Raw genomic sequence first — 18,911 nt, forward strand, 5'->3', positions numbered from 1 at the left:
ATAGAGCAGAGGGATCTAGGAGTACAGGTGCATGGTTCCTTGAAGGTTGAGTCACAGGTAGATAAGGTGGTCAAAAAGGCTTACTCATCAGTCAGAGTATTGAATGTAAAAGTTGAGAGGTCATGTTGTAGTTGTATAAGACGTTGGTGAGACCTCATTAAGAATATTGTGGTCATTTCTGGACCATGTTATAGGAAAGATATTGTCAAGCTTGAAAGGGTTCAGAAAATATTTACGATGATGTTGCCAGGACTCAAGGGTGTGAGCTATAGGGAGAAGTTAAGTAGGCTGGGTCTCTATTCCTTGCAGCGCAGGAGGATGAGGGGTGATCTTATAGAGATGTACTTAATCATGAGAGCAATAGATCGGTTAGATGCACAGAGTCTCTTGCCCAGAATGGGGAATCGAGGACCAGAGGACATAGGTTCAAGGTGAAGGGGAAATATTTAATAGGACTCGAGGGGTAACCTTTTCACACAAAGAATGGTGGGTGTATGGAACAAGCTGCCAGAGATGGTGGTTGAGGCTGGAACTATCTCATCATTTAAGAAAGAGTTAGACAAGTACATGGATAGAGCAGGTTTGGAGGGATATGGACTAAACGCAGGCAAGTGGGACTAGTGTAGCTGGGACATGTTGGCCAGTGTGGGCAAGTTGGGCTGAAGGGCTTGTTTCCCCATTGTATCACTCTACGACTCTATGAGGAAAAACGTTTTCACCCGTATCACTCTACGACTCTATGAGGAAAAACGTTTTCACCGAGAGAGTTGTGAATCTATGGCATTCTCTGCCACAAAGAAGGCAGTGAAGAAATTGGGACCCTTGTCTTGCTTGTTTAATGACAATGTCGGGATTGTTGCAAAGTTAGCAAAGGACTTGGTGTTCAGAGGGGGTAAGATTAGAGTGGGTAAGGGGAGTAGAAAAGTCAAGGGTCCGGACCCGAAACATTCCCTTTTCTCCATAGATGCTGCCTGACTCGCTGAGTTACTCTGTGTCTATCTTTGGGATTAGTTTTAGGTTATTCCATAAACAAACATGAAGAGTCTGAAGAGGGGTCTCGACCTGAAATGTCACCTATTCCTTCTCTCCTGAGATGCTGCCTGTCCCACTGAGTTACTCCAGCATTTTTGTTTCTATCTTTGGTTTAAACCAGCATCAGCAGTTCCTTCCTACACATGAAGTTTGATGCCTGCCCCACTGATTCCATCAGTGAACATTTTTGATGCAAGAACTTCAATGTCCAGTTAGTCCAGGGTGAATTTCTCCTTGAATTGCAGAAAGTGGGCACATTAATTTCCAGAATGTTACGCACTTAAAATTATCTCTCAAAATTTGTTTCATAAGGACATTTAACATCATTGAAAATAGAATTTAAAAATTCATGCATCTTTAACAGTTAAATTACATTTTTAAATGCTCACTCCCACTCAGGTTTAATTAATTTATTATTCTATTTTATTATGGACTTTCTTATTCCAATATTTAAGACAGACCAAAAAAACATGAAGCTAATGAAGGGCGTAGAGATTTCTCTACATAATGTGGATTGTAAACAATGATTTGCAGCTTTGAGAATAGGCTCAAGGTTTCTGGCTAGCTGCCAGTTCCACCAACTCTCAGATGCACAGCTGGCTCCTGAGGATCTGTCTCAGTATGAAATGTTTTGCTCTCTGGTCCCTGAAGCATTTAGATAGAAACTCCTTCCTGAGTACATTCATACCACAAATGGATTAGAAAGATTCTGTGCCACAGAATCACAGACTGGTTTGAGCATTGATGGAAGTCGTTTGGATGAGTAAGTCTGAAGCTGCTCTGTGCAAAAACAATTCAACTTGTTCAAATTCCGCAACCTCTTTCCATAGCCCTTTTCCATTCAAAGGACAGCATGGCCCTTTCCCAATTTGCTATTTTCATCTTGGAATGATCCGTACCCTTTTCCATTACTATTCTGCAACTTCTGATTTGTGATCACTCTTTCATTGAGTCGTTGTCATGGAGTCAACGTCGCCCATCCTTTCCCTCCAGAGATGCTGCCTGTCCCGCTGAGTTATGCTCCAGCATTAGCCTGTCTTCTGTAGAAACATAGAAAATAGGTGCAGGAGGAGGCCATTTGGCCCTTTGAGCCATTCATTGTGATCATGGCTGATCATCCCCAATCAATAACCCGTGCCTGCCATCTCCCCATATCCCTTGATTCCACTAGCCCCTAGAGCTCTATCTAACTCTCTCTTAAATCCATCCAGTGATTTGGCCTCCACTGCCCTCTGTGGCAAGGAATTCAACAAATTCACTACTCTCTGGGTGAAAAGGTTTATTCTCACCTCAGTCTTAAATGCTCTCCCCTTTATTCTAAGACTGTGGCCCCTGGTTCTGGACTCACCCAACATTGGGAACATTTTTCCTGCATGTAGCTTGTCCAGTCCTTTTATAATTTTATATGTTTCTATAAGAACCCCCTCATCCTTCTAAACTCCAGTGAATACAAGCCTAGTCTTTTCAACCTATCCTCATATGACAGTCCCGCCATCCCAGGGATCAATCACGTGAACTGCACTGCCTCAATCACAAGGATGTCGTTCCTCAAATTAGGAGAGCAAAACTGTACACAATACTCCAGATGTGGTCTTACCAGAGCCCTATACAATGGTAGAAGAGCCTCTTTACTCCTATACTGAAATCCTCGTGTTATGAAGGCCAACATTCCATTAGCTTTCTTCACTGCCTGCTGTACCTGCACGCCAACTTTCAGTGACCGGTGTACAAGGACACACAGGTCTCGCTGTCTCATTCTTACCTAACCTAACCCCATTGAAATAATAATCTGCCCCCCCTGTTTTTGTCGCCAAAGTGGATAACCTCACATGTATCTATATATGATGTGAAAATATATCTGTGTTGTATGTACGCTTACTGGTATATCCATGACACGCATGTGTCTGTGGGCATACCTATGTGCATTTATAAGTGGCGAATAATCCTTGTATACATGTATCCCGACTAATGCATTACCTGTATGTATTTGTATGAGCATCCTTGGACCCATTGAAAGGCAGAACAGACTGAAAAAAACCTATTCGGCTCCTCTGTTCGGTGTTTCCTTGCATTGCTGGTGTTTATATGACGGCGTGTGCATGGATATACATGTGCCAGTGTGCGTGCACGTGGGTCCATGCTGTGGGCTGGCGTTCAAGCCCGGGATGACATATCCATATCGAGACGCTTTGCGACGAAAGAAAGAGCGGTCCACCTGCTCGCGGGGATCAGTGGCGGCTTCGGGTTTCAGGAGCGCGATGACTCTGCTCATTCCTCCCACTGCGAAACCATTACATCGCAGATTGGAGGGAGGTAAACAGCCCCGAGAGAGAGAGAGAGAGAGAGAGAGAGAGAGCCGTGTCCGGCCCCGCTCACCCACCCACACTCTCACAACACCAGAGTGCAGTGGGGTAGCTAACGTGGGTGACAGACTAGACACAAAACGCTGGAGTAACTCAGCGGGACAGGCGGCATCTCTGGAGAGGGGGGGTGGGGTGGCGTTTAGGGTCGAGTCCCTTCTTCTAGACTGAGTCAGGGGAGAGGGGAGCTACACAGGTCCACAGCCTCCCCCCCAATACACTCCCGTCTCTGTCTCTGTCTCAGCCAGGGAGAGGAAATGTGAGCGCTCTCTGGGGAAGGACGGACCAGTCCCCGAAGCCCTTAAACAGCCCCTACTTAGCGCACGCAGCTTGGAACTGTCACATTGAGACACGGATTTCTTTGTTGCCATTCAGCGCTCAAGTGTGTGGGCGTTTTGAGCCACTGTTTCTCCCCATGGTGGGCGCAGCATTACATGCTTCCTTCTTGGGCCGGCGTTATTTTTCTTCTTCAGAGAGAGAGAGAGAGAGAGGGGAACGGGGAACGGCCCGGGCGAGGCAAGAGCGAAAGCGGCGGCAGCAGCTAAATATAGTCCGGCCGCCGAGAACTTGGCTGCGATCAGGTGAGATTCCGTAGCGACAGGTGCAGGGCTGAAGGCCGGCGACTCCTTGCAGCCGCGGGCAGCGCCGTCCCCGCCACAGGGTAAAGACCACACCTCCCTCCCGCCCTCCTCTCACTCAGATAGATGGACACCTGATGATCAACATGGACATGGTGGGCCGAAGGGCCTGTTCTAACGCTTTATTACTATAATCATCTGGATCAACAGGGTCTGATTAGATACAGTCAACAAGGATTTGTGCCTGGAAGGTCATGTTTGACTAATCTTGAATTTTTTGAAGAGGTTACTAGGGAAATTGATGAGGGTAAAGCGGTGGATGTTGTCTATATGGACTTTAGTAAGGCCTTTGACAAGGTTCCACATGGAAGGTTGGTAAAGAAGGTTCAATTGTTGGGTATTAATAGTGGAGTAGCAAGATGGATTCAACAGTGGCTGAATGGGAGATAATAATAATAATACATTTTATTTATGGGCACCTTTCAAAAGTCTCAAGGACACCTTACAGAACCTTTAAATATTTAAAATTATGAGCGGGATAGACAGAGTTGATGTGGATAAGCTTTTTCCATTGAGAGGAGGGAAGATTCAAACAAGAGGACATGATTTGAGAATCAAGGGACAGAAGTTTAGGGGTAACATGAAGGAGAACTTCTTTACTCAGAGAGTGATAGTTGTGTGGAATGAGCTTCCAGTGGAAGTGGTGGAGGCAGGCTCGATTTTATCATTTAAAAATAAATTGGATAGGTATATGGATGGGAAAGGAATGGAGGGTTATGGTCTGAGTGCAGGTAGATGGGACTAGGTGAAAATAAGTGTTTGGCACGGACTAGAAGGGTCGAGATGGCCTGTTTCCGTGCTGTAATTGTTATATAGTTATATGAGATGAATACAATGATCAGCATGGATATTGTGGGCCAAAGGGCCTATTCTCAGATCTTCAACTCAATAACGAATTACCAGATATTCAAACTTTTTCAATATTTTTCAAAGGAAATTAGACCCTCAAAAATTAATCTCTTCACAAATAAATGTGATGCCCAGAAAAGGTAGGGTTATTTTGAGTAAAAAAGCGCAAAGTGATTAGAATAATGGGTAGGAGTGGGAGATTATTTACTTACGGTGATTCTCAATAGTCTTGCCATTATTTACACATGTACAGAACTCCTACCCTTTAAAGCCACAATCACTCACTCACTCTAAATTCATGGGTAATAGGAGCAGAAATGGACTATTCCTTGCACTAATCCACATTGCGGGCATCATGGAATTGGGGATCGACACAAAATACTGGAGTAACTCAGAGGGACTGGCAGCATCTCTGGAGAGAAGGAGTGGGACATTTTGTGTCGAGACTGAGAGTCAGGGGAGAGGGTGTCTCGAGATATGGAAGGGTAAGGTGTGGAAATTACCGAACAAGGCAAATAGTGATAAGGAAATGTAGAAAGGTTCATTGATAGCATTGAGGCATACAATCAGTGATATTTAATCAGGATGACAGTAGGCCTAGGATGGGGAATGGACAGAGAGAGAGGGAAAGCTAGGGTTACTAGAGGTTAGAGAAAGCAATATTCATACCGCTGGGTTGTAAGCTACCCAAGCGAAATAAAAAGTGCTGTGGGTTGTAATGTTACAGTTATATAAGACATTGGCGAGGCTGTGGAGTATTGTGCTCTGATTTGGTCACCCTGCTTTCGGAAGGATGTTGTTAAGCCAGAAGGAGTGCAGAGAAGATTTACGAGGATGTTGCCAGGACTTGAGGGCCTGAGCTACAGGGGGAGGTTGAGCAGCCAAGGATTTTATTCCTCGGAGCGAGGAAGGCTGGGGAGTGATCATGTAGAGGTTTTATAAAATCATGAGGGGAATAGATAGAATGGATGCACAGAGTCCTTTGCCTTCTGAATCAATAACCAGAGGACAGAGTTTTAAGGTGCAAGGGGCAAGATTTAATATGAAGGATGAAGGGGTAATCCTTTAGGACTGAGATGAGAAAAACATATTTTACACAGAGAGTGGTGAATCTCTGGAATTCTCTGCCACAGAATGTAGTTGAGGCCAGTTCATTGGCTATATTTAAGAGGAAGTTAGATGTGGCCCTTGAGGCTAAAGGGATCAGGGGGTATGGAGAGAAAGCAGGCACAGGATACCGAGTTGGATGATCAGCCATGATCATATTGAATGGCGGTGCAGGCTCAAAGGGCCGAATGGCCTACTCCTGCACCTATTTTCTAGGTTTCTATGAATCTGAGACACAACCTATTCACTCAGAGAGTGGTAGGTATATGGAAAGCGCTGCCAGGTAGTTGAGGCAGGTAACTATAAGAGCATTAAAAAGACTTGGACAAGCACATGGATTAGAAAGTTTCAGAGAGATATGGACCAAATGCAGCCAAATGGGACTAGTTTAGGTGGGGCACCTTGGTCAGCATGGACAAGTTGGGCCAAAAGGCCTGTTTCCGTGCTATGTGATACTATGACTTTATGATCTGATTGTTGACAACTTTACTTTCCAGCTTGATCTTCATAACTCCACAGTCCTGAAAATTATCCCAGCCTTGAGTACACTTAAAGTAGGTATTACTTTCACTGACAGGAACGCAATATAATTCTGTCAGTGGTCTGATAAAAGATTTGATATTTTCACTAAAAGCACCATGATTATATCTCTGCAAATTACTTAAAATCCCCAGATACTTACTGAATAGCAGCCTTTAACAGGGGTGGAATCAGGCCCTTCGACCCACCGAGTTTGCACAGACCAGCACATTAACACGACCCTACATACACTAGGGACAATTTACATTTATACCAAGCCAATTTACCTACATACCTGTACGTCTTGAGTGTGGAATTTCAGAGTAAACCGACGCAGGGCACGGGGAGAACATATAAATTCCGTACAGACAGCACTCATAGTCAGGATCGAACCTGGATGTTTGATGCAGCAGACATTGTAAGGCAGTAACTCTACCACTACACCACTGTGACACCATTGGTTGATCTGCCCCAGGCCCCAACTCCTCTTCTGTCAGTTTCACATAGCTCTCAGTTCCAACATTCTTCAAATATGTATACATCTCTTCATTAAGTACCTTCATAGATCAAGCATTCATATCCCTCTGGGGTAGGGTATTCCAGAAATACACCACCCTCTGTGAAAGGAAATTACTATTTACATGTCAGCAGATGCCAATAAGAATAGAAATCTTGTATGAAAATACTCTATTCCAAGCAGGACATGGCCTGTCAAGTGTCGGGTGGATAAAGGAGAAGTGGGGACTGGGGATTTAAATGAAATACTGTTCTAATGGAACAAGTATTTTTGTCAATTGGACGTCTGTAAATATACACAATTGATAATAGAGACAATGGATAAGAAAGGGTGGACGGTGGCACAGTGGTAGTGCTACTGCCTTACAGCACCAGAAACCCAGTTCGATTCTGTCTAGGAGCGCTTGTGTATACAGAGTTTGTACATTCTCCCCGTGACCTGCGTGGGTTTTCTCCAAGATCTTCAGTGTTCTCCCACACTCCAAAGACATACAAGTTTGTAGGCTATTTGGTTTGGTATATGTAAAATTGTCCCTAGTGTGTGTAGGATAGTGTTAGGGTGCAGGGATTGCTGGGCTGTGTGGACTTGGTGGGCCGAAGGGCCACATTCCATGCTGTATCTCTAAACTAAAACTAAATGCATTTGCCTTCCACAAACCTGCTCCACCCCACACTCTCACAACCTAATTTGCCAATTCACTTCCCAATGGGCCCACACTTTACTATCTGAGGTGAGATTTGAGCAGTCATCTGGAGTACCTGATATTCTCTAGATGATCAATTACTTACTCCGGTGCCAAAATCCTTGAATAGACAGTCTTGTTCAATATTTTGTGGATTCAGAAGAAGACGTGAGAAATCTAGTCATGGATTTCAAAATACAATGTGTACAGCCCTTCAATAGCACTGTTAATCCATCAAGCTGCACTTGAATGTGTTTAATATTTTTCACAACCACATTATCCAATAGTAGTAATCTCAACATTTTATTACTCAAAGTAATTCTTCCTAAAATCTCTTTGATTCTCTAGTTTACCTTCCCAACCTATTTTAAAGTAATGCTACTTAAAGTAAATGCATTTAGTATCAGCATTGCTTCTGTTACCTGCACATCCAATGAATATAGTCGTTGTATTTAGTGATGTGACCAGTTTGTTTGATCTCTGGATTAAAATTGCTGCACTATTTTAACCAGCTATCTGTACAATGCTTTACATTGCAGTAAATATTCATGTTATTGTCTCAACTTTGTAAATGAATTTGTCAACATTACATTTCCTGTTCTATTTCCGCCTCTGCCATTTCAATCCTATTTGCTTTGTAGACCAAAGTGATATCTCTAAATCTCACTTTTAACTGATCACTTTGTGTCCAATTATGCAGCTAATCTATATTGTGGTACAAATGCATTGCTCCATTCACTGTTTCTCCTGCTCTGTCTACATCATGAGCTCAGTTATAAAATCCCATTTAACTTCTATGACCCACCTCCCTTTATTTTTTCCATGACCACTGAGTGCTCCATGTTTCACTACTTGCTTTATGTTCCTCTCCATCACATTTTACCCTCTCATGGCAATCATGCTTTTGGTTACCCATGAGATATCAGCAACTTTCCCCTAACCTTTCTGTTTCTCTATCTGTTGTGTTTTGAGTCCCATAAAATCTATGGCATGACTCAGCTTTTCGAAGACTATCCCAAAATGTATTTGTTTGTCTCAATTCCACCTTTTGCTTGCTTTGTGAAGCAACTTACAATATGTTTTACCCTGTTAAAGATTTCCCCTAAATAGCTGTTCATTAGAAAATGTCTTAAGCTTACATTTGGATTCATTATCCAAGCTGTTCTTAATGTACATTAGACATAACATATTTCAATCAAAGTTAAAGCTTTAACATTAGTTTGTATTATTAAATTTCAGCAAGGCAGATATATTAAATAAATATAAAATCAGCACTGAGGTGTAGTGGATGTAGCAAATCAATTGTAGCAAATCTAGCAAATCAATTGATTAATAAATCTCAAAGCAACTTGAAAGTTGAGATGATTGGTATATTATTGAACATAATATCACTGACAGAATATTTCCCTCTCTGTAAATTTCCCAACAAATAACTTACTACATAAGCAAATTTGTGCTTTGGACAATTCAAATAATGCCTGTTCTTGCTTAAGTGATGCTATAGGATGCCTTACGTACATCCAAATAGGATGCTTTCTATTCCAGTGGACAGGTAGCTCTCTCATTTGATGTCATGAGGATTCTGTAGGTGTTTATTTTCTACCATTTATCATGCTCCTCAAGCCAAGTTCAGGATAAAATAAATGAAGAGTAATATATTTTTGTTCACCTTATTCTAATTTCAGAAAGACAATTACTACTATAATAATAAACTCCTAATTCATGCAAGCCACCAGAAGCTATTTGAATCCTAGTCTGGGAAACTGCTAATAAGCAGACTGCAGATACTAATCCACTATCCAGTGGAGGGGATTGCATGAGGTGCATCCAAACCCAGATATTGTTCTAATGTATCTCACGTTATTAACTCGACTGTAGAAGGGGTGGGGGTGGGGGGGGCATGGTGGTGCAGCGGTAGAGTTGTTGCCTTACAGCGCCAGAGACCCGGGTTTGGTCCTGACTATGAATTTTGTCTTTGTGGCATTTACACATTCTCCATGTGACCACATGGGGTTCATCCAGGTGCTCTGGTTTCCTCCCACATTCCAAAGATATGTGGGTTTGTAGGTTAATTGACTTCTGTAAAGTTGTCCCTGGCGTGTGGTATAGAACTAGTGTACCAGTGATTGTTGGTCAGCGCGGACTCGGTGGGCCGAAGAGTCTGTTTCCACGCTGCATCTCGGAACTAGACTAACTCGGAGACAATAGAGATTGCAGATGCTGGAATCCTGAGCAAAAGAACAACTGCTAATAGCCCTGTCCCACGGTGCGAGTTCATTCCAAGAGCTCTCCCGAGTTTCAAAAAAATCAAACTCGTAGTAAGCATGGAGAATGAACGTGGCGGGTATGTCAGAGCTCTGGGACGTCTCTTAGCGCTAACGGCAGGTACTCGGGAAGACTCGCTAATGGCAGGTAAGCACGGGAAGACTCGTGAAGATTTTTCAACATGATGAAAAATGTCCACGAGAGCCCCGAGCACCGACGAGTGGCCATTACCGTAAATCTCCGAATTCGAATCAGGGCAAACTTGGGAGTACTCTTGGAATGAACTCGTACCATGGGACAGGGGTTTAAGGAACTGAAGAAGGGTTCATCAACCCGAAAAGTCACCTATCCATGTACTCCAGAGGTACTGCCTGACCTGCTGATTTATTCTAACACTGGTGTCTGCTGGAGGAGCTCAGCAACATTGGTGGAGGGAAATGGACAGACAATGTTTGGGGCTGGAACACCTCTTCAGACAAATGTTCAATACATTGTTCATGTTGCCACCTGCATTGGCCTGATACAAAACAACAGGTAGGAGAAATTCATATGAATTACTAACAGGAATATTGCATTCAAACACTCAAGATTACCCCATCACACATGGCTGATCTGACTGTAACCCACGACAACCTTGCTTATCAAACATCTACAGTATTTACGCTTACCGTAAACATATTCAATGATTCACATTCAGATTCCACTGCTCTATATCAAAGAGAGTTCATATACCCACAACTGTTTTAAATGGGGAACATTATCTTTTTTTTATGAGAGACTCCTCGAACTAGATGTTTTCTACAAAAGGAAAACACATCCACTTGCTGGGATCCCTCACCATGTTTAATGTTGATTCAAATCCCACCTCTCCGTCTAAGCACGAGTGAATACAAACCCACCACATCAAACCTTTCTTCACAAATTAACCTACCCGTTCCATCCACGGTATTACAGGGAAATCTTTGCTAAACTGCTTCTGATGCTGTCAATTTCATTTTTAACTAAACAGACTAATACTATTCACCGTAGTTCAGATGTGATCTCACCGTTGTCCCTTATAATTGAATGATTAATTGAAAGATACAGCATGGAAACAGGCCCTTCGGCCCATTGAGTCCAGACCGATTATCGATCACCTGTTCACAATAGTTCCACTTTCACGTCCAATCCCCACACACTGGGAGCAATTTACAGAGGCCAATTAGCCCACAAACTTGCATATCTTTGGATTTGGGAGAAAACCGGAGCACCTGGAGGAAACCCATACAGTCACAGGAAGATTGAGCAAACTCCATTCAGACAGGAGCTGAGGTCAGTAATGAAACTGGTTCTCTGATACTGTGAGGCAGTAGCTCTATCAACTGGTATAATCTCTTAATTGGTATAATCTCTTAATTTTTGTGCAAGTCGCCCTGGCTATAAACAATAACATTCTGTTTGCTTCCTAGATGCCTGTTGTACATGCTGCACAGTGATCCATTAGCACAGCAAGATCCCACTACTTTTCTGTTTTTTTTTTAATCACAATTCAGATAATATACTTCTTTTTATTTTTCCTGTCAAGGAATAAAACCAGTAAGAAAATGCAAAACATTGTTGCAAACATGTAGAAACAAGGAACTGCTTTTGGAGAACTCAATGATTCAGTCAACATCCCTGGAGAACTTGGACAGGTGACGTTTTGGGTTGAGACAATTTTTCAGGCGAATCTAATGCAATCATTGTCATTTCCCTGTATTTAACATCAAATCATCTTGTTACATGCATAGGAAATCAAAATTAACAATGTAAAAAAAACCAACCTGGTTATAAATATTATTAAGAGCCAGCAATGACAGCAATGGTACCGTCCAACAATTGTTCGTTCCTCATCCATTATCCACTTGAATTTTGCACTTACTTTTAATAAGATTAGGGTTTGTCAATTTAATATCGGCTTTGTAGTGCATTCCAGGTTATATCATGCATTGATTTTCAAATTCAAAGATTAAGTTAAGGCTTTTATATAGTACTTGCTTCTATCAAACTTAATTGTATATATGAGCAGGAAATTATTTCCCCAATACATTTATATGGCAAACACTGAACTTTCAGTAGATTGAAGATAGACACAAAATTCTGGAGTAACTCAGCGGGTCAGGCAGCATCACTGGAGCAAAGGAATAGGTAACATTTCAGGTCGAGACCCTTCTTCAGACTGAGAATCAGGGGAGAGGGAAACGAGAGATATAGCAACGTAAGAACAAATGCATGAAAGGTATGATAAGAACAAATCACAGACAGCAACTAAGATCAAGGAAAGGTGGAGCCCACAATGGTCTATTGCCAGCTGTGGGGGAGTGGATACCAACAGTGATACTAAGCTGGACGACAGTCGTAGGACAATTAGGGTAAGGAGGGACAGAGAGTGAGGGAATGCAAGGGTTACAGTAGATTACAGGCAGTAGATTGAGACTGTTTTACACCACAGTGGTTGAACTTTGATTTGACACTAAAAAACCTGTTGTTGCAGCACTACCCAACTCCAGAACAATGGAGATAATGGACTCGCTGAAAAATTCCATCCACGCTTCACTGTGCAGGCAAGGTCAATCCCAACTACAGACTCATGCTATGCTTGTAACAATAAAGAAATAAAACGTTGAAGATAGACTGGTTATTTTGAACACAGTCTGCAGAGCATCAGATTAAAATGTTTTCAGTCTCCATGGATCATGTAATTTCATCAGCAATCCTTCAAATATTCCATCTTCTAGATTCCAGCTTGCTTTCATATATGTCTCGGAAGTTCAGTGCTGTTGCCTTCTATGTATCAAATTCTGATATCTATTTGGTGACAGTATTACCTCCCCCAAGATTTGATTTGACATCTTGGTTGATGACTAACTGCAGGAAAGAAGCTATTCTATATTCAAATTGCTCAAACAGTCGGAAAATTTGTGAATTGAAGACACATGAATAACATCTATAAAAAAATGTCCCTCACATATTTAAGGATACACTTTGTGCGAAATGGTATAGAGCAGATGTACTATACGTTAAAGTTATCAACTTAGCACTCTCCCCTCTATTTGTATACTAAATCAGTCCTCGGTTTTCTGTGCAGTTGTAGCTCCAAGACCAGTTGGCACTGACCAACTCAAGTTATTAATACAGGCCAGATATTCACATGGGACAACCAGATACAAATCTGGCTTGGCCTCAAAGGAGATGAAGGATTACAGCAGCCAAAAAGGTTAATTTACAGCGGAGATGAGATCTTTGCAATTTACAAATGCAGAAACAAAGCAAATAAATAAGTAAACCTTTGTGCATTAATTAGCATGAAAATATAATGTCACAACCTGCCCACAGGAAACAGAACCTCTTTCAGCAAAATTCTTGGCTGAATGCAAACATTGACAAATGTGGGCATCTTAGAACATATACCACAAAACCTCATAAATTGTTCAAGATGTGCACTGAACTTAGCCAAACTGAAAAGAAAATTCTTAAATTCCATATATATATATATTAGAGTAATCCCCGCAGATCTATTGATTTGATATGATTGACAAAATAAAATGTCATAGATTTCAAATCTGGTGGGATTGAATCATCATACGTTTATCTTTAATGATTCATGCTTCTCATTGAAAGTAGACCTTTATTACTCTAATGTGCTGATGTGAAGTGTTTCAAAGGAACATCACTCAGGTACACAATCATATTCCAATCAATGCAGCATAACATTAAAACACATGTATTCACAAAGACTTGGAATTAACATAGGACAAATGCAAAACCATGTTTTAAAAATCTCCACATATTCCAATAGTTTTCTATAAAAATCTATAACCATACTTGGCAATGCTTTGAGTGGTATTGAGAAATGATACTTTCACACACTAGCTTCAATATTTGGAATTAATTGATAGGGAGCATAGTGGTATTATGCGCACCATTCTTTTACCACAGAGTTCAGTGTGAATCATATGTGACAATGCAACTTCTGCCAAATCTGGATCGGGAGGTGCTCCAGTAAATCAGCTATGTGAGCTGGACTTTGGACTTTTGCAAATGGCACCAAAATATGGCGACTCATGTATGTGGGAGCTAAGCAAAAAAAAAAATTCACTGTACAGTACATACACAATGATAAAGAAGCATTGAACCAAATTACACAATATATTGATCACTTTTGACTATGTTAATGTTTGAGATGAATTTTCAATATTGTAAAGACATTACAAATCATATTAAAAAAAAAATTTGCAGCCATGGATTAAATATGGGTCTCAGTTGGATTAGATATTGCACTTTAAATAGAATAGGCAAGAGTTATAGTCAAAATGCATCATGGTCTTTTTATGTTTAGAATCTTTTTTTAATTGCTCAGCGAAGTCTAAGTTTCTTCCAGTTAGAAAAGTTGGATATGGATTGTGAGTTTCGAGAGCTGGAACTTTATAACTGGGGGAGAGAAGTCTGCCCTTGGCATTATACAAAATACATTTTCTAATTTGCAGGAAGGTCCAGTACTAGTAAATATATTTGCTGATCTTTTGAGGGAAATGTGTGATATAACCTACCAAATTCTACTGTAAATGGTCATTTTTTTAGTTCATTATTGACATGTCAGAAATAGTAGGGACGTTATTGGAAAGAATTCTGAGCAACAGTATTAATGTGTTCTTGGAAAAGCCGGACTTGATCAGGGATAGTCAGCACAGCTTGGTTGATGAGAGATCCTATTACATGGTCATAGAAGCCGACAGCATGGAAACAGGCCCTTCTGCCCCACAAGGCCATACCAACCAAGATGCCCCATCTAAGCCTGTCCTATTTGTCTGCATTTGGCCCATATCCCTCTAATACCTTTCCTAGCCATGTACTTGTCCAAGTGTCTTCTAAATGTTTGTATATGTATATGTATCAGCTTACCCCCTCTGGCTACTCATTCTGTATACCAGTGTAGCCACAAGATTCAGGGCTTGAATCCTTGCCATTTATATTAACAATTTGGGTATGAATGTAAAATATATAAGAAGTACATTTGCAGATGGCAAGGAAATTGTTGAGAGCAGGGATAGTGTTAAGTTACAGAAATGTTTTAATCAGCTGGTAATTTGGGTGGGTAATGGCAGATGGAATTTATTACTCTTATAAGGCGATGCTCTAATGCTAGTGGAACATGCACTATGAAGGGTGGGGATCTTTGGGAACAAAGCAATCTTGGTGTCCTTGAAGGGCATGTATAATGGGTGAACAGATGCTATCCATTAGCCAGACCATTAGATAGAGAGAGGCACATTGTGGTCTTGGCAACACTTTCTAAAGCGTTGCTTAGGCACAATTGAAGTATTGTGTACAGATTGTTACCACACTATGGGAAGGATGATTCCACTGGGATGGGAGCGGAAGGGTGGACAGTAAAGATTCACCAGGATAGACACACAAAAACTGGAGTAACTCAGTGGGACAGGCGGCATCTCTGGAGAGAAGGAATAGGTGATGTTTTGGGTCGAGACCCTTCTTCAGACTCACCAGGATGATTGGAATTTAGCATTTCAGTGATGAGGAGAGGCTGGATATGGGGAGGTGTTTCTTTGTGGAGCTGTGGAGGAAGCTGAGGGATTATCTGATAGAGTTATAGAAAATTATGCAAGACGTGGATAGGGTGAATAGATTTATTTTTCGCATCACGAAGACATAACATTAGATTTAAGGTTAGATGCAACAAGGTTAGAAGTGCTTGGAGACTTTATTCACCCAGAGAGTGGTTGGCGACTGGAAGTTATGCTCACAACATTTAAGATGTATTCACAGAAGCACACTGGCAAAGTGGTGGGAAATGGGATTAGTATAGATGGGTACAATGCTTAGTGTAGGAAGGAACTGCAGTTGCTGGTTTATACCAAAGATAAACACAAAATGCTGGAGTAACTCAGAGGGACAGGCAGCATCTTTGGAGAAAAGCAATAGATGACGTTTTGGGTCAAAACCTTTCTTCAGACAGAGTCAGGGGAGAGGGAAACTAGAGGAATGAAAAGGTTGAGAACAAATCAGAGGTACCTTTCTTTGGTCATTAGTGTTGGCTCAGATTTGTTCTGAACTTTTTAACATCTCTAGTTTCCCTCTCCCCTGACTCTCAGTCTGAAGAAGGTTTTCGACCCAAATTATCACCTATTCCTTTTCTCCAGGGTTAGCATGGTTAGCATGGACATGGTGTGCTGAAGATGAAGAGCCTGTTTGAATGTTGTCTGACACTGTGGTTCTTCATAAACAGATAGTTGTGCACGTTTGTGTGAAATAGATTTTCTGTTCCAGTTACTAATTGTCCCTTCACAATGCCACCAATGTTCGGTAGCAAAGGTTGAATCTTTGGCTTTAACTTGGTCAGTCACAGGTTGGAACCACTATCTGGGCAACAGTGGATCCCATTCGCCAACACATGCTGGATGAAAGACATTCTTGCCATAGAGGGAGTACAGAGAAGGTTCACCAGACTGATTCCTGGGATGGCAGGGACATTCATATGAAGAAAGACTGGATAGATTCGGCTTGTTATCGCTAGAATTTAGAAGATTGAGGGGGGGGATCTTATAGAAGCTTACAAAATTCTTAAGGGGTTGGACAGGCTAGATGCAGGAAGATTATTCCCGATGTTGGGGAAGTCCAGAACAAGGGGTCACAGTTTAAGTATAAGGGAGAAGTCTTTTAGGACCGAGATGAGAACATCATTTTTTACAGAGAGTGGTGAATCTGTGGAATTCTCTGCCACAAAATTCTCTGCCACAGAAGGTAGTTGAGGCTAGTTCATTGGCTATATTTAAGAGGGAGTTAGATGTGGCCCTTGTGGCTAAAGGGATCAGGGGGTATGGAGAGAAGGCAGGTACAGGATACTGAGTTGGATGATCAGCCATGATCATATTGAATGGCGGTGCAGGCTCGAGGGGCCGAATGGCCTACTCCTGCACCTATTTTCCATGTTTCTATGTTGCCAACCATTGTCCCTGCACACAATCCCCCCCACCCCCCAATACCAAACATGTCAATACCAGACTGCACACACACACCCCCTCTATCCTCCACTGAACACAAAACGTGGAACTTCAAATGAGGCAACTAACAATGAACATTTTGTCTGTATTTTTCAATACTGTCGTGAATCCTATCAAACCACGGCAGCGTCCGTTTCACACAAGGTTAGAACGAGTAACAATATACCACGATTGAACCGGCAAGCCACTCGCTAGCAAACAATCAGACCCTTAAACCTCGATATCTAAATTGATCTAATTAAACTGCGTTTTATATGCCACTCTCGCAGCGCAATTTCTAATCCATTAAAAGTTAATTCCATTTAAACTATTTAATGCTCAACTTGTAACTTGATAGCACTTAGATTTCAAACAGAGCGCTAAAGTGACGGGAAGTGGCTTTGCTGATACAAGCAGTACTGACGCCCCCAATATTATCAACAACACCGTTCGGGGCTTCAATCAGAACCAACAGCAAAATCTAAATCATTGCAGCTCGCTCACAATCAGACCCCGAAATAAAATCTAACAGCTTCGTAATTTGAACTATTTCCCGACACAACTCAAAGCTACTTCACAGGGGATAAAAATAAAACTCGAGCGAAATATGCCAAGCGAAATATTATTGAAACTCTGGGCACGTTAGTAATATGTTAACCTGGGTTGTGAAGTAACGGTTGTAGCGTGGGTCGAGACGGCTTGGGATCACTTGATAAACCTTCCAGCTCCACGCCGTTGAATTTAGTCTAAAGACATGGTCTGCATTCGATCTAACTTCCAGAGTACTGTATATCCAAATCGCTTCAGAAATACAGCAAGATATAGTTTTCTGGTTAAAAGCAGAGACTTAATTTAACGTCCTCTTTGCAATGATATGAGGACAATGTCATGAAAAAGCTCAGACGTTCTAGTTATCTGTATGTCACTCTTCTTCGAATTATCGTTATCTTAGATTAACCTCATTGTACCTTTTTTTTGGCTCGAACGAAAGTAAATTCCAATAAAGTTCAACAGAAATCCAACAGCGTGGAGTTAAGCGAAGTGCTCAGAGTCTCCTTGGGTTGTGTAAGGAGCGGTTATACCGAGGAATCCACATCTCCCGATCAGCTGCTGGTGACGTGCGGCGCTTCGGACTGAAACCCGATCAGTTTATTGCAGGTAAGATCATTACATGACATTTCACACCCGTCTCGTCTCGGGGACTTGTCGAGCAAATAATCGGGGGCCGCGGCCGGGTTGAGTGAGCTTGTGGAAGGAACTGCCGCGGAAGATCCCGCTGCTACCGCGATCAACTGCACCGCCACAAGATACTTGCTAGCATTAAATAAAGCCCCCAGCTGACTGCAGGCCAGCAATCTGCGCAGGGCAGTCATCTCAAGAGCCGATCCCAGTCATTTCCTTTCAGCTGCCGTTCTAAGAAGTGGAGGGAGGATGTACAGGAGACCACATTGGAAAGTGTACTCTGGCAGTAGATGCGGGGAGAAGAGTTGGGGGCTAATATTTGAGGAGTTTTATTTTATAATAAGAAAAACAAACATGCAATTCCCAATGCATTCACTCGCAGGCTACAAGCAGTGAGATTGTGTTTTCCGATACATTATGGGCGATAGGAAACACAACCAAATGAACCTATTTATAGACAATAGGTGCAGGAGTAGGCCGTTCGGCCCTTCGAGCCAGCACCGCCATTCACTGTGATCGTGGCTGAGCATCCACAATCAGTACCCCGTTCCTGCCTTCTCTCCATATCCCCTGACTCCACTATCTTGAAGGGTTCTATCTAATATTGCTCTATCTTACCATTGATTAATACACAAAGCTGGAGTAACTCAGCGGGTCAGACAGCATCTCTGGAGAAAGGGTCCAGGTGACGTTTCGGGTCGCGCCCCATCTTCAGACTGAGAGTCACACTCAGTCTGAAGA

General features: G+C 42.0%; 1 protein-coding gene and 1 long non-coding RNA gene across 4 annotated transcripts in view; one reads left to right on the forward strand and one right to left on the reverse strand.

Moving 5' to 3' along the window:
* The window catches only part of LOC129710391 (sodium channel protein type 2 subunit alpha-like), a 241,316-nt gene extending 222,892 nt beyond the window's left edge, over positions 1-18,424 (reverse strand). The window contains exon 1 of the mRNA XM_055657358.1: positions 17,957-18,424. The gene's annotated coding sequence lies outside the window, so the exon portion shown is untranslated. The remainder of the gene's footprint in view (positions 1-17,956) is intronic.
* On the forward strand, positions 3,604-13,386 carry LOC129710392 (uncharacterized). Of its 3 annotated transcripts, XR_008725674.1 has the most exons (4): positions 3,604-3,973; positions 6,484-6,540; positions 11,534-11,642; positions 12,482-13,386. It is a non-coding gene; the product is annotated as an uncharacterized LOC129710392 (long non-coding RNA). The 3 variants fall into 3 exon arrangements; XR_008725676.1 differs by having other exon boundaries at positions 11,534-13,386; XR_008725675.1 differs by lacking the exon at positions 11,534-11,642.
* Positions 18,425-18,911: the final 487 nt, after the last annotated feature.

The sequence above is a fragment of the Leucoraja erinacea genome, chromosome 27 (genome assembly GCF_028641065.1).
Source record: "Leucoraja erinacea ecotype New England chromosome 27, Leri_hhj_1, whole genome shotgun sequence".
NCBI classification, from domain to species: Eukaryota; Metazoa; Chordata; class Chondrichthyes; order Rajiformes; family Rajidae; genus Leucoraja; species Leucoraja erinaceus.